At 40.0% G+C, this 15446-nt stretch overlaps 1 protein-coding gene across 1 annotated transcript in view; it reads right to left on the reverse strand.

The window, feature by feature from the left end:
• The window catches only part of LOC122808289 (melatonin receptor type 1C-like), a 160089-nt gene that overhangs the window by 140389 nt on the left and 4254 nt on the right, over positions 1-15446 (reverse strand). The window lies entirely within an intron of this gene.

Below are 15446 nucleotides of genomic sequence, written 5' to 3' on the forward strand. Positions count from 1 at the left end.
TTTCAGGTGACTGCAAGCTGGGCACTGTCATCAATTCTCCTAGTGATGTGGACATCTACTCAACCAAAGAAATGACTGGTGACAGAAACATGGCCTCAAACTGAATGCCCAAAAATGCATCATCAATCATCCCCTTTAGGGAAAGTGACGTCCCCACAAATTATCACATTAATAACAAGGTCATAAGTATGCAATCAGTCGTGAGGGACTTGAGAACTCAGGTTGATAGCAAACTGACTTTTGACCAAAATATTGCCTCCATTGTACAGAAAGCTTTCTACATGGTCCACCTCACTAGTAAGAGTATCTCTTACAGGGACAAGGATGTCATAACAACCCTGCGTACTTCCCTTAAAAGACCCATTATTGAGTACAGTGTCCCTTTATTTATTTATTTATTTACATTTGGTGACCGGGAGTGTCCGACTGGATGTAAGTCCATTTTCAGCGGAAGCCCAGGGAGAAAAGCTCCACAGTTAAAATAAACATACAGTAGTTACATTGGATTACATAGCGATTAACAATTTAACATACCAATTACTTACAACATATTTACAGATGAGGAACATAGTACATCAGTAGACAACTAGAATCTTTATCTGTGAAGTACATAACAGATATTAACAAATGTTACAATAAGAAGTTCCTGCTGTATAATAAGTAGTAGCTTATGAGCATCTGGGCTTGCTATAAGCAAGGTAGTTAGTGGAGTGGAAAGAAAGGTAGTGGTTGGATGGGGTGGGTGATATTAGAGTGGGAGTTGCAAGGGCATAGCCAGCATGTTTTCAGATGCGCTTTTAGTAAAGTTTTGAAGTGGGTGCATGATGGTATGGAGATAATTGTGGGTGGGAGGGAGTTCCATAATTTGGCTATGGTGCAAGAGAATAGTGCTTCACCAGCAGAGTTATTGACTTTAGTGATCTGCAAGTGATTTTTGTTGCTGGATTTTAGTGGTCTGGTGGTGCGATAGGGTTGGAGTAGATTCTGGAGGGATGGGACATTTAGTGGATGGTTTACTAGTTTGTGGGTGAGTGAGAGTTGATACCACTGAAGAAGGTGAGGGAGTTCAAGCCAGCCTAGTTCAGCAAGTGAGAGACAGTGGTGACTACGGTAGGATGCCCCTGCGGCAAATTTGGCAATTTTGTTGTAGCAGGTCTCTAGCTTGTTCAAATCACATTGCCTTAGGTTGGTATATATTGGAGAGGCATAATGTAGGGTGGAGATAAGGTGGGAATTTGCTATTGAAATCTTTGCTGTTTTGGTGAGAAGTTGCTTATTTCTGTATAACGCTCCTAGTTTTTTGTGGACTTGTTTATGGTCATGGATATGTGAATGTCAAAGTTTAGTTTATTGTTTATTTCCACTCCTAGCAATTTGGTGTGTTCAGTTGGGTATATAGTGGTGTTGTCTTTTGCTGTGATGTTAAAGTGAGAGTTGTTTTGAGTATGTTTGGTGGGTTGGAAGATGAGTAGTTTAGTTTTGTTTGGGTTAAGTATTAATTGGGCATCGAATAACCAAGTTTCAACAGAGGAAAAGTCTTCCTGTGTGACTTTTTGCAGTTTGGGTAGGGACTGGGCTGAGCAGATGATGGTTGGGTCATCTGCGTATTGTATGAGTGTACCATGTTTGGTGGCAGAGGCTAGATTATAGGTGTAAACAGAGAAGAGTAGGGGTCCAAGGATGGATCCTTGGGGAACCCCTATGGAGACAGGTAGTTGGGGAGATATGTCATTCTGCCATACAATGGATTGTTGGCGATCAGACAGGTAACTCTGAAACCAGTTGGTGACTGATTGAGAGAAGGATAGGTTATTGAGGACAGAGATAAGTTGTTTGTGTGGGACCATGTCAAATGCTTTAGATAGGTCTAGGAAAGTAGCAGAGGAGAGATAGCCATTGTTTTTATGCTGAAGGCATGTACCTCACAAAGCACATGCAGCTGCTGGACAGACCACAGAAGTTCCTCACCAGGAGAATCCAGGGCCTCAAACATCTACAGACTCCTCAGAGGTGACCTCTGTCTGGCATACAAAGCAGTCTCAGACCCCGCCTTGATGGGACTGCTGCATATCTGCAAGTCTTGATCCACTCAAGTAACCCGCATGCGTGACCTCAACCTGGTCTGTGACATCAATAGGATTTGTTGGTGGGACAGATTTGTGTCCCAGAGACTCTCCCTTCTGTGGAATAAACTCCCTTACCATGTCAAGCAGTGTACCTCATTAACCCTTTTTTAGTGCAACTTGGATAACTGGATGGGGAATGGAAAATACACCCCTAGGATTCCATCTGTGTACTTGCTGGGCAGGGGCATCAGGTGCTGACTTGCCTAACATGGGCTACATGTGGCTAGACTTGTAAGGGTCTCAGGGCAATAGCCCAGTAACATCCTATGAACCTATGATTCTACTACAAGATTTGTTACCATCCAACAATACAAGATCACAGCTCTCATTCTCTTTTCTGACCACTCCATCCCTTTACATGACATTAAACACATCCCAGCTATGTGATATTTCCTTTTCTTTTTTATTGCATTTTTTTATTCTGTGGAAAATATCACACACATGACTGTAAACTGCTATTAGGACTAAACCAGCTAGAACTCCCCAACCAACTTACCTTTATTCAGCTATCCACCTTGCGCAACCTTATTTTCAAGCCTACTGCCTTTCCTGCACTAGCCAATCTAGTCACACTTTACACACCAAATCCATCCCTACAATCAGAAGACAAAAATCTCTTAGCTTTCTCAAAATCTACAAGAAAACCAGGTCACTCTCTGTATTCATACTCTGTCTCTATACTATGAAATTCACTACCTCTCCCTACCAGGTCTATGTGTGGCCTAATCCATTTCAAAACCTCTTTAAAAAATCATCTCAACAATACATGGCTCTGATCCTGCATTAAAGCCTGCCTAATGCTCAGCTCTTCCACATCTTCCAAATTAGCCTCATCCTCCTCTTCTGTTACATTTCACTCCCTCATAGTCTTCAAGATCCTAAGGCTCTTCTATCTCCTTCTCTGTTAATATACCATATCCTTAAGCTACTGCTCAGACTGTAATGCCTCTATTCTTCTTACCTCTCTCACTATCTTTCTGCATCACTAACTTTCTGGCTATTAGTTTCCTGACTGAAATCAGCATTCTATTTTTCATGTACTATAACAGTCAGTGTCATACAATGTACTACCTACATACTATTTTAGGACACTATCCACTCATAAGCAATATACTATATGATGAGAGTGACTATTATTGTCTATAATGTCCTAAGTTGATAGAATTGTCTAGATGTGTAGTATATATTATAATATCTTGTAACATAGTGTATGTTCTTTCAACTTATTTGTGTATAGTATTTCTAATGTTATTTGTATTGTATTATTATGTATTAGCATTGTACTGTATGTGGAGCGTTTCTCCCCGGGTCTCTGCTGAAAATGGGTTCTGTAGACCCAGTAATATCATCAAATAATTAAATAAATAAATAATAAATACAATTCCACACTACTCAAAAGATGGTTTCATATTTTGGTTTCATCTGCCTGGCATCTCATTCAAGATAATTATCTACCCAGAGTCTACAGCTTTGGTGGCAGGTTTGTTATTTCTTTAATTCCCCATATTTCTAATGCTCCACCTTTTCTTATCTGAGCTGTGCAGCACTTTAGTCTTATTGTGGTTATCAAAAATTTCTATTCTAGCCTCCCATGAATTCCTTTGACTTGCAGTCTCTATACCACATAAATAGAAGACTGATGTCCTCCCCTTTCTTTCATCATAGATTATCAACTATATTGCAAGCATCTTATACCATACTTTCTGGTCCCCTCTGGACTCCCCCAACATATAAAGTTGATATGCATCTCTCTGCCCCTACCTCTGGTAATTGTTATAAAACGATTGTTCTTTTTTTCAGCCTCACAGGTATTATATATTATATTTTCGAAAGCTTCCACTGCACACCCCCTACTGGTCTAACTTCATCTGGCTAATTACAAATGTCTTCAGAAAAATCACCTGTTTACCACATCTTATTTTCTTTACAATGCATCTTTCTTAACTGATCTGTTGCTTCTTATGCTTTTATTTCCTAGAAATTGTTAAAATCCTTGGTATTGTGCCTTTCTGCTCTAGACAATAATCATTACTGTCCTTCTGCTGTAATCACGTCTATCCTTCCCCCCTGCATCTTGTCTTTCTAATCATTATCACAAATTGTTCAGCTGTTAAAGAAAGTTTAGATTAAATGCCAATAGAAGGGCCACTCATCTTTATTACTCCAAATTTATTCACAATTCCTTCAAATCCTTTAAAGTCTAAATTCTCAGCTGCCTCATCCTTTCTTACAAAACCTATCACTTTCATCACATCTAGCAGATCCCTTCTCCATAATTTCTTCTCCAAATGACATTTCTTCTTTCTAGACCTAAACATTTGACTTACAACTAACACACATCAGACCTCAACTCTCTTCTTGCAAAGAATTTTCTAAGTAGCTTTTCAGTAGTTTTTTCCATTTTAATAAATAGACTCCTATTGGTCCCCGAGTTCTCTTTTTTCTTTGTTATCCCTTTTAGAATCTTTATTTTTAAAAACCATATGAGATCGTGTGTAAGGTGATGGCTGCAGCAATCTTTTAAATTCTGGGAGCCATTGTCTTCATTTTTGTTTTTCGAAGCATTCTGACCATATAAATTCTTCCTCTCCTTCCTTTCCACATAAACCTGTCACATTTTCTATATCTCTTGCAAAATGTTACATTTTGTATTTACCTTTATGCAATGCTATATATGTCATGTGTGCTAATACCAAAGTTCTAACCACCTCTACTTTTCCATTTAATATATTTACTAAGCCTAAACAGCTATCACATAGCCTACACTTTATCCTATTTCTCATAAATTGATTTTACTGTTCCAAATACCTACACATATTACAATTTATCTTTTCCATATAATCATAGTAAGGCTGCTATTTGCATTCACCTTTCCACCAGAGTCACTATTAAATGTTTTGGGTGAAATTGTAACCCCAGCTGATCTCTGATCTTAAAGATTTCCAATATTATCATTGACTGTTTGCCCATTTCTTTTTCAATAATATCACACAGATATCTACAAATCAAGGATTTCCCCCTTTACCTCAAAAACAATCTTGTTATTCAAAGCCATCCTAAATCCTTGTACAAGGCACTTTATTTCTCTTAGAAATAAACTTGGAGAAATGTGCACACTTGCCTAATTCTTTTGTATTGCCTCACCTTGTCTACCCTTCACCTCATTAAACAAAATCCTAACCTGACACCTCTTATATAATGTGTCTTGCAGCAATATGAATCCTCCTACAATTTGTTTTAACACTTCAAAAGAAAAAAATCCATATGTATACTGCCAAAAGCTGAGAAGAACTATCTTAAAGTGTCCACATGTTGGTTATCCACTAATGTAGTTTCTGCTATGTTGAATTTCTCCAGTCCTGTAGCTTTTTGTTTGCAGACCTACAGTGACCACAGCCATTGGTGGAATGCCCCAAGAGCATACACCAGTTATTCCCATTGTATCTCTGTTCTGGAACTGTGTATCAAGTTTTCCTATTCAAAAATCAGTGAACTGTCAAGATCTGGGACACCATCAAGTCCACAGATACCACACATACAACTATGGATACTTTGACATATCTTTGGTATTTGGTATAACTCAAAGCCTAAATTATATTGCCTAGTTAATGATAAATCTCATTTGTTCCTCTTGTGGCCACAGTATCAGAGGGTACAAAGAAGTGACTATCATCCTGCTGAAGTTTGAAAGGATTTGGATGGCTCAGTGGTCCTCGCTTGATAACCAGCAAGCCTGGTACAATGCCATCTAGTCTGAGTTCAGTTGCTATTGCACATTCCCACACACCCACCAAGCATAGCTGGAGTCTCTACACTGTTTAAATGTGCTCTTATTCTCTTATCCCTGTGCATATGCAGTGCACTTCTTGGGCTTCACTTGAGGATAGCCTTGCAGTTGGGCAATACAAATACCTTCTTAATGGTTTGGGTGAGACATCACCAGCCACAAAACTCTCTTTCAGGCTTGTTCCTCCATTGCTTGTTTCTCTGATTGAACCTATGTCATCTAAATTCAAATCAGGGCTCTATTCTACCATGTTATAGATCCACCAAACTACAGTGACTTCTATATTGTAACTAGTGTCAGTAATGTATTATAATACATCACAGAAAAGTAAAACTTATCACAAAGGAAGCAAAGCAAGTCTGAAATTACCTTACAGGCCCTATACCTATAAATGATGCGACTGTTGGCTGTCACATTCTAATCATCATCATCTTCTTCTTTTGGCTGTTCCCGTTAAGGGTCGCCACAGCGGATCATCTGTTTCCATTTCTTCTTGTCCTCTGCATCTTGTTCTGTTACACCAACCACCTGCATGTTCTCTCTCACCACATCCATAAACCTTATCTTAGGCCATCCTCTTTTCCTGTTACCTGGTAGCTTCAACCTTAGCATCTTTTTCCCAATATACTCAGCATCCCTCCTCAGCACATGTCTAAACCAACGTAATCTTGTCTCTCTGGCTTTGTCTCCACACCTTCCAACCTGGGCTGACCTTCTAATATACTCATTCCTAATCCTGCCCACCCTCGTCACACCCAGTGCAAATCTTAACATCTTTAACTCTGCCACATCCAGCTCTAACTCCTGCCTTTTTGTCAATGCCACTTTCTCCAACACATATAACATAGCTAGTCTCACTACCCTCTTGTAGACCTTCCCTTTCCCTCTTACTGGTACTCATCTGTCACAAATCACTTCTGACACTCTTCTCCACCCACTCCATTCTGCCTGTACTCTCTCCTTCACCTCTCTTCCACACTCACCATTACTCTGAACTATTGATCCCAAGTATTTAAACTCATCCACCTTCACCACATCTACTCCTTGCATCCTCACCATTCCTCTATCCTCCCTCTCATTCACACACATATATTCTGTCTTAGTCCTGCTAACCTTCATTCCTCTTCTCTCTAGAGCATATCTCCATCTCTCCAGGGTCTCCTCTACCTGTTACCTACTCTCACTACAGATCACAATGTCATTTGCGAACATCATAGTCCACGAGGACTCCTGTCTGATCTTGTCTGTCAACCTGTCCATCACCATTACAAATAAGAAAGGGCTCAGAGCTGATCCTTGATGTAATCCAACTCCACCTTAAATGCATCCATCACTCCCACCGCATACCTCACTGCTGTCACACTACCCTCGTACATATCCTGTACCACTCTTACATACTTCTCTGACACTCCCAACTTCCTCATACAATACCACGACTCCTCTCTAGGCACCCTGCCATATGCTTTCTCTAAGTCTACAAAAACACAATGCAACTCTTCTGACCTTCTCTGTACTTCTCCATCAACACTCTCAGAGCAAACATCGCATCTGTAGTGGTCTTTCCCTGCAAGAAACCATACTGCTGATCACTAATCATCACGTCCCTTCTTAACCTTGCTTCCACTACTCTTTCCCTTAACTTCATGCTGTGACTGATCAATTTAATCCCTCTGTAGTTACTACAGCTCTGCACATCACCCTTATTCTTAAAAATTGGTACCAAAACACTTTTTCTCCATTCCTCATGCATCCTCTCACTTTCCAAAATTTCATTAAACAATCTGGTTAAAAACTCCACTGCCATTTCACCTAAACACCTCCATGCTTCCACAGGTATGTCATCTGGACCAACAGCCTTTCCATTCTTCATCCTCTTCATAGCTATCCTTACTTCCTCCTTGCTAATCCATTGCAATTCATGATTCACTATGCCTATATCATCCAACCTTCTCTCCCTCTCATTCTCTTCATTCATCAAACCCTTAAAGCACTCTTTCCATCTGCTCAACACACTCCTCACTTGTAAGTATGTTTTCCTCATTATCCTTTATCACCTTTACCTGCTGCACATCTTTCCAAGCTCAGTCCTTCTGTCTAGCCAATTGGTACAGGTCCTTTTCTCCCTCCTTAGTGTCCAACCTTTCATACAACTCTTCATATGCCTTATCCTTAATCTTCACCACCTCTCTCTTTGTCATGCACCTCATCTCCTTATACTCCTGTCTACTTTGTTCATCTCTCTGACAATCCCACTTCTTTTTTGCCAACCTCTTTCTCTGTATACTCTCCTGTACCTCCTGATTTCACCACCATGTCTCCTTGTCATTCTTCCTCTGTCCAGATGTCATACCAAGCCCATTTCTAGCCGTCTCCCTTACTAGCTCTGCTCTAGTTACCCAGCTATTTGGTAACTCTTCACTGCCACCCAGTGCCTGTCTCATCTCTTCCCTGAACTCCACCTCACAATTACCCTTTTACAATTTCCACAATTTGATCCTTGGTGCTATCCTCACACTCCTTCTCCTCTTTTTGATCACCAACGTCATCTTACAAACCACCATCCTATGCTGCATAACTACACTTTCCCCTGTAACCACTTTACAGTCTCCAATCTCCTTAAAACTGGCCCTCCTAGATAAGATATAATCCACCTGTGTGCATCTTCCTCCATTCTTATATGTCACCCTATGCTCCTCCCTCTTGTTAAAATACGTATTCACCACAGCCATGTCCATCCTTTTCGCAAAATCCACTACCATCTGATCTTCTGCATTCCTTTAACACCATACCTACCCATCACTTCCTCATCCCCTCTGTTCCCTTCACCAACATGCCCATTGAAATCTGCTCCAATCACCAGTCTCTCACCCTTGGGTGCAGTCATCACCACTTCATCCAATTCACTCAAAAATTTTTCTTTCTCATCCATTGCACACTCAACTTGTGGAGCATATGCACTAACAACATTCATCATTACACCATCAATTTCCAGCTTCATAAACATCACTCTATCAGATACTCTTTTCACCTCCAAAATACTCTTAGCATACTGTTCCTTCAGGATAACTCCTACGCCATTTCTCCTCCCATCCACACCATGATAAAGCAATTTGAAGCCACCTCCGATACACCTAGCCTTACTTCCCTTCCATCTGGTCTCTTGCACACACAATATACCAACCTTCCTTCTGTCCATCATATCAGCTAGCTCTCTCCCTATACCAGTCATACTGCCAGCATTCAAAGTTCCAACCCTCACTACCACAGTCCTAGCCTTTCTCCTCTCTTCCTGCCTTCGGCCATGCCTTCCCCCTCTTCTCCTCCTTCGGCCAACAGTAGCCCAATTTCCACCAGCACCCTGTTGGCTAAGAGTACTGGTGGCGGTTGTGGTTCACCCTGGTCTCGACCGATCCGGTATGTAAATATTTACTGTTGTCTGCATGAATGATTTGGCTAAGTTTTATGCTGGATGCCCTTCGTGACGCAACCCTCCCCATTTTTTTGGGCTTGGGACCGGTACAAAGAAATTCACTGGCTTGTGCATCCCCAGTGGCTGTCTTTCACATTCTAATGACTTTGACTATTCATGTTATAAGGTGTTCATTATATTTCCTGTAGGGATTATGATTTGAAAATATTTCTTCTAAATTATTTTTGAGTGATTCATTTTCATGAGTACTTCCACTTGGCATATATAAATATAGGTTTGCTATTAGAATTTCAAATCAGCTTCGGTCGACTATTTAAAATGTCGACCTGAAATGCTGAATTCGAAATTCCAAAAAGTAAACCAAAGTGAAAATGAATAGATCGACCACTGTGGTTCGATATATTCGACATAGCAGGAGGTGATGAAACTCACCTCCTGCTATGCAAATTAACATACCGTTGAACATTACAGTCAGCAGTACATTAATCTACTATTTTGCATGTGGGTATATGTACCCCACACACCCTGCACATTAAATATACTAACTCCAAGATTGCACTACAGTGAAGAAATGGGCTAATTCCATATTTCTCACTGAACCGCAACCTCCTTGCACAATGTCAGACCCAAATTATCGACCTACGCTACTTATTCACTGTAGTGTAGTCAATCAATTTTGGGTTGACATTCTGCCAACTTGGAAACTGCAATTTGACCACATGCCAGTCGGAAGATGCAGTTTCTAAGTTTTGATAGTAAACCATTGAAAACAGCAAGATGACAACAACAAAATGGTACAACAATAAACATTCACAAACCCATAACTCAAGACATCAAAAAAACAGCTGCGGATGTTACACATATTTTTTTTTTTTTTTGGTGGTGGGACTGCTTAGCTTTTGAATGAAAATCACAGTACAGTGAGTATCAGAAAATTCTCTCTTTTCCCCACTGTTGTACAATTTCACGGTTGGTATATATAATATAAGGACAGCTCCACACATGAGGTATGTAGGGAGGCTTGCCCCCCCTGCAAAAATGTAGAAAAAGGTTGTTGTGAAGCTAAACAAAACACCACAGTCATCATTTCACTTGAATGATTATTATCCAGAATTTGCTTGCTGTAAATCACAGTGTAGTATAAAGAAACAGACATATCTTTCTCCTGTAATGGACTGAATGTGCTTGTTTCGATCTTGTACGTTTTGCTTTTGTGAACGTTCATTGTTCTGCAGTTTTAATGTTGTCTTCTCACTCTTTTCTGTTTCTATGTTAATTCAATAAACTGACATAGACCTACCAAAATATGTTTATTTCTATATTTTTTTATGGTGTGTATATATACCTTTTGCTTGTTTCACTATACTCTACAGGATATTCTAGAGTCATTAATGAATACATAATTTTGTACTTTTTTTATATTTATCTGCAAGTCATCTAGGTTTTTCTGTCTGTGCTGATAATATATGACAAATCATAGTCTGTTATTGGTACTGTGCATTGCTTTTACCATGTCCATCTTTCTAATTATCTTTGCCCATTTCTATATTCTTTTAAAAGTGATACCTCTCATCTTGATTGCTTTATAGCTTTCCCAATTAGATGATCACATGGTGTCATTTTGGTTGTCTCAGAATTGCCACTGTTTCCTGGTCCTTCCCTTGCCCTACAGCTTCAATGTGACATTCATACTTGTTGATATAGAAGGCTCCAGAACAACATTATATACCAAATTTTCAAAGGACCTGTAATTCCACTGTGGTGCAAAATTACCTGTGTTATTTTCTCCACATAAAATTATTAATTTGAGTTTCTTTATGTTTAACTTATCTTTTCCAAATCCTCTTTTCTATGTTCTCCCTTTGATTTACTAGTCTTTGCATTGTGAAATATTCCATACCTGGGTGCTTTTGCATGTATTTCTCTTCAAATATTTTTGGACCTGCTTTTTTTTGTATTAATTAGTTTGGCTTTCTCCTTTGCATAAATATTGCACCATACCAGATCACATTTACTTTACCGTGTCCATGTTTCTCTTCTACATCTTTCAAAAATCTCTGGGTTTAGTTCTTAATATTTTGACTTTTCCTTTGTCGCTTCTTTTTCTAGGCTCTGTAAAGTTCATTTGTCTATTTAATGTTGTGTCTTTTGGCTTTTCCCGGTTAGGGGTCGCCACAGCGGAACTCCGGTCCGCTAATGATTGGCAGTAGATTTTTATGTGCTGGCTTGCCAGGCCTAACGCACAACCTTCAACGAAGGAACACCCATTCACGCATGTCGCCACACAGAAGACGCTCTAACTGAGAATTGAATGGGCAATGTCTAACTGTGAGGCGACAAGGCTACCGCAGCATAATGTTTTTCACAAATATGAATCTATAATGAATATACATTTTTATTTGAAACATTTGACATTTTTCTTGTGAAAATATGTTTCTTTCACCTAAATTCTCTTTTATTTTTTTTTTCTGAATATCTTCTATCTGGAAATTCTGGTCTTCTTGTATAATAGTAACAATACATCATTTCTTCCTTCTCCTCAATAGTCCACTTTTCATCTTTATGGATCTTTTTTGCAGTGAGTTTTTGTGTTTTTGTAGTCTACTTCATCCTGTTACAATGAGGGTATCTATATCTTCTGTGTAGCATAGAGGATGTATGCCTAACACATGTTACTAGTGCCCACGAGTATGTAACACCATATTGCTATAGAAAAGAGTACGCAGACCTATAATACATACTGTGTGTGACAAAAAATGAAACATAGATAACACCAAACAGGCAGCAATGTATTCTACTTTCAATATAACTGAAAAAAGCCAAAACAAAACCTTCCTTCCTAGCAGGGAAGCACTTCACATGATCAAAGACAAAGGCTGAGATTCACAGACAATTAATGCATTGCACAGTGCAAATTAGCAGCAGTAACATGCAGGCAGAGCAGCACCCAGCACTCTGCATGTATCCTACTAAGTGCTGGAACTTCATGCATTGAACACAGGATTTTTAAGTATGGAGAAGAGTAAGGCAGCTGTTCCTTTGACCAGATGAAAGATGATGATGGAGAACTGGCAGACAAGAAAAGAGTGAATGAGTGTGCATAATGTCCTTGTTAGTAATGGCAGGTTGGTTAAATTGTGCAGGCTCATACCCTATACATTGATTACAAGAGACAAGAGACTGAATCTTCTATACCAACTACCAAAGTGTTAGCAGGAGTGTATTTTCAGGGACTGCTGCATTTTTTAATGAATGCTGCCTTTTGGTGCATTTTCAAGGAATGTTGAGTTGCTCATACCAACTCTGTTGTCAGTGTGTAACTGTTTTGTTTAGCAAATGGCCATCATCAGTGTTTGTCCTATAAAACTTGATTAGATATCTGTGGCACAATGTGTGTCACACTTGTCTCTAGTGCAGACGGCTGTGCATTCTATTCCCACATCATGCAACTGGAGTGCTGATATTATAGTGCCCTGTAAGAGGAGATGGGGCTGCATTCCTGAGTGTGACCTCCTTTAGATGAGATGCCTAGTAACTATGAATTTGTTGTTAGTTTGACAGCTATTCCCTATTCCAATATTACCAGCTTACCATTTTTAAATGTAATATGTACAATTTATTCTTGAAGGACAGCAAACACTGAAGTTGGACATTAAACAGTGAAATGTAAAGTGGCAGTAAACTCTTCATTATAGATCTCTTTAATGTGGAATTATTTAGAGAACTTTTAGTTCTGCAGAGATTGTGTGCAATGACTGATATTTGGTTCATTGCAATGACAGAAGTTTGAGTGGCCTTTTGTAGCTGAAATGTTCTAAAATTGGTAGTTTTGTCATTATTTATTCTTAGATAACCCTATCACAGTGTCTTCCTTGAAAGTTTACAACACCCTGGTGTAATTAGCCATGTGCTTACTCTCAGAAATGATTGTGATAAGTGACTTACACAGCTGAGCGAATCATAGAACCACTCAGCTGCATGAATCATTACTTCCAGCCATGGTAATTAACATAGGCTCACCCATTAAATTCAGTGGGTGAAATCATGATAGAGGTGGTTGCCATGGAGTATAATGGATGGGTTTGCATGTGAGTATGTGTGTGGCTGCATCTGTGATTGCATGCAGAGATAAGAATGGCATCCAGTGAGCACGTTTTTGTCTGAAAGTATGCCTGCCTGGTTAGTCATAATAGGAGTGTTAGTTCGGTGGTAAAAAGGTTAGTTGTGTGTATGGATGAGCATGTGCATTAGTGCATTTGGGTTTGGGAATGTATAATGTATGGAAACGGTCTGTATATCTGGATGAATGTGTGTGTGGGGGGAGGTAAAAAAAAAGAAACAGAGGTACAGTAGACACCATGAGATCATTTTAAATAATAAAGAACTCTTGAGTAAAAGCTAATAGAATAAAGTTTATACAGCAAGAATTTCAGATGGAAACGAAGCATGAAAAATACTGTCTGACATTATGGACTGACTACAATTGTGTATGTCTTCCAAGAGCTGTGCTCAAGACTTGATAAACCCAGAAGGAACACTAGATGACATCAGGAAGTCTTTCTAAATATTATTTTAATCCCTTTAAAGAGTTAATACAGCAAGAGTTCTGGCAAAACAATGCATTTTCTGAAAAATCAGAAAAATGACATTGGAATGTTTGGCATGACTGACTGGCTGTTATCATTTGTGATTTACAGAATAATGGGATAAAACTAGCGGACAATATCAACAACGTTCTGTTAACTTAGAAACAGGTATTAAGCATGGCAGTGCATTGTGTGTGTGTGTGTGTGTGTGTGTATATGTGTGTGTGTGTGTGTGTGTGTGTGTGTGTGTGTGTGTGTGTGTGTGTGTGTGTGTGTGTGTGTGATGTGTGTGTGCAGGTATTAAGCATGGCAGTGTATTGTGTGTGTGTGTGTGTGTGTGTGTGTGTGTGTGTGTGTGTGTGTGTGAGTGTATGTGCGTGCATACGTTAGAGAGTCTGTGCTAACAAGATGCACCAGTTGCCGTGTTGATTACTACATGGTTAATACAAGAGGGCCTATTAGTGTGTTGGGCAATCATGAATGAATCAGAGACAAGCAGATTGTCATTGTCCCAGCCCCTCTTTGAACAAACCACTCTGGACACACAAAGTCATTTGACGACCTTTATTATATATTATCATACATAAACTTCAAACATATAAACAATATCAATTGCCATCAGCCACAACGATTCTCAGGGCAGTGTAACAACTCACCCTGCTCGAACACCTCAGGGCAGTGTACCTGCTCACCCTGAAACTTCCTCCACCAGGACAGTGTACCTGCTCACCCCCCCCCCCACTAAATTAATAATAGGCAGCATACCCGATCACTTTCCACCACACAAAACCATTGCCAAATCAAACCACATCATTAGAGGGGGAACAGAACAGGACAATCCTGTCCCTCTTCTATGCCCCAACCCACCAAATCTTCCTCCACCAAAAAAGGGAGGGTGGGAGGGACCAACTCATGCCAAAGGTAACTACTTCCTTTAACTCCCTATACTTAAACTCATCCTCAGTCCTACCCTTCCTTACCTCACTTTCTTAACTACTCCATTCCCCTTTCACTTCTTACATTGCCATGACTCTAGTGATTAGCCAATCTTTTAATCCCTAGCCTAGCTCTTTCCCACCCCCACCCCCTCCATCCACTTACTCGTGGGTCCAGAACAACTTTGTGCCAAACTGCATTTGTCCCGGCCCCCCTGTGAACAAACCACTCTGGACAGGCAAAGCCATTTGACGACCTTTATTATATATTATCATACATGAACTTCAAACATATAAACAATATCAACTGCCATCAGCCACAACAATCCTCAGGGCAGGGTAACAAATCACCCTGCTCGAACACTTCAGGGCAGCGTACCTGCTCACCCTGAAACTTCCTCCACTGGGGCAGCGTACCTGCTCACCCACCCCCACAAATAACAAGCAGCGTACCTGCTCACCTTCCACCACACAAAACTATTGGCCAAATCAAACCACATCCTTAGAGGGAGAACAGAAGAGGACAAACCTGTCCCTCTTCTCTGCCACCAGCCTGATCCCAGGCTGTTCCCCCTCTTAAAC

This window comes from Protopterus annectens, chromosome 8.part0 (assembly GCF_019279795.1).
Source record: "Protopterus annectens isolate FY-2018-M chromosome 8.part0, PAN1.0, whole genome shotgun sequence".
In the NCBI taxonomy this organism is placed as follows: Eukaryota; Metazoa; Chordata; order Ceratodontiformes; family Protopteridae; genus Protopterus; species Protopterus annectens.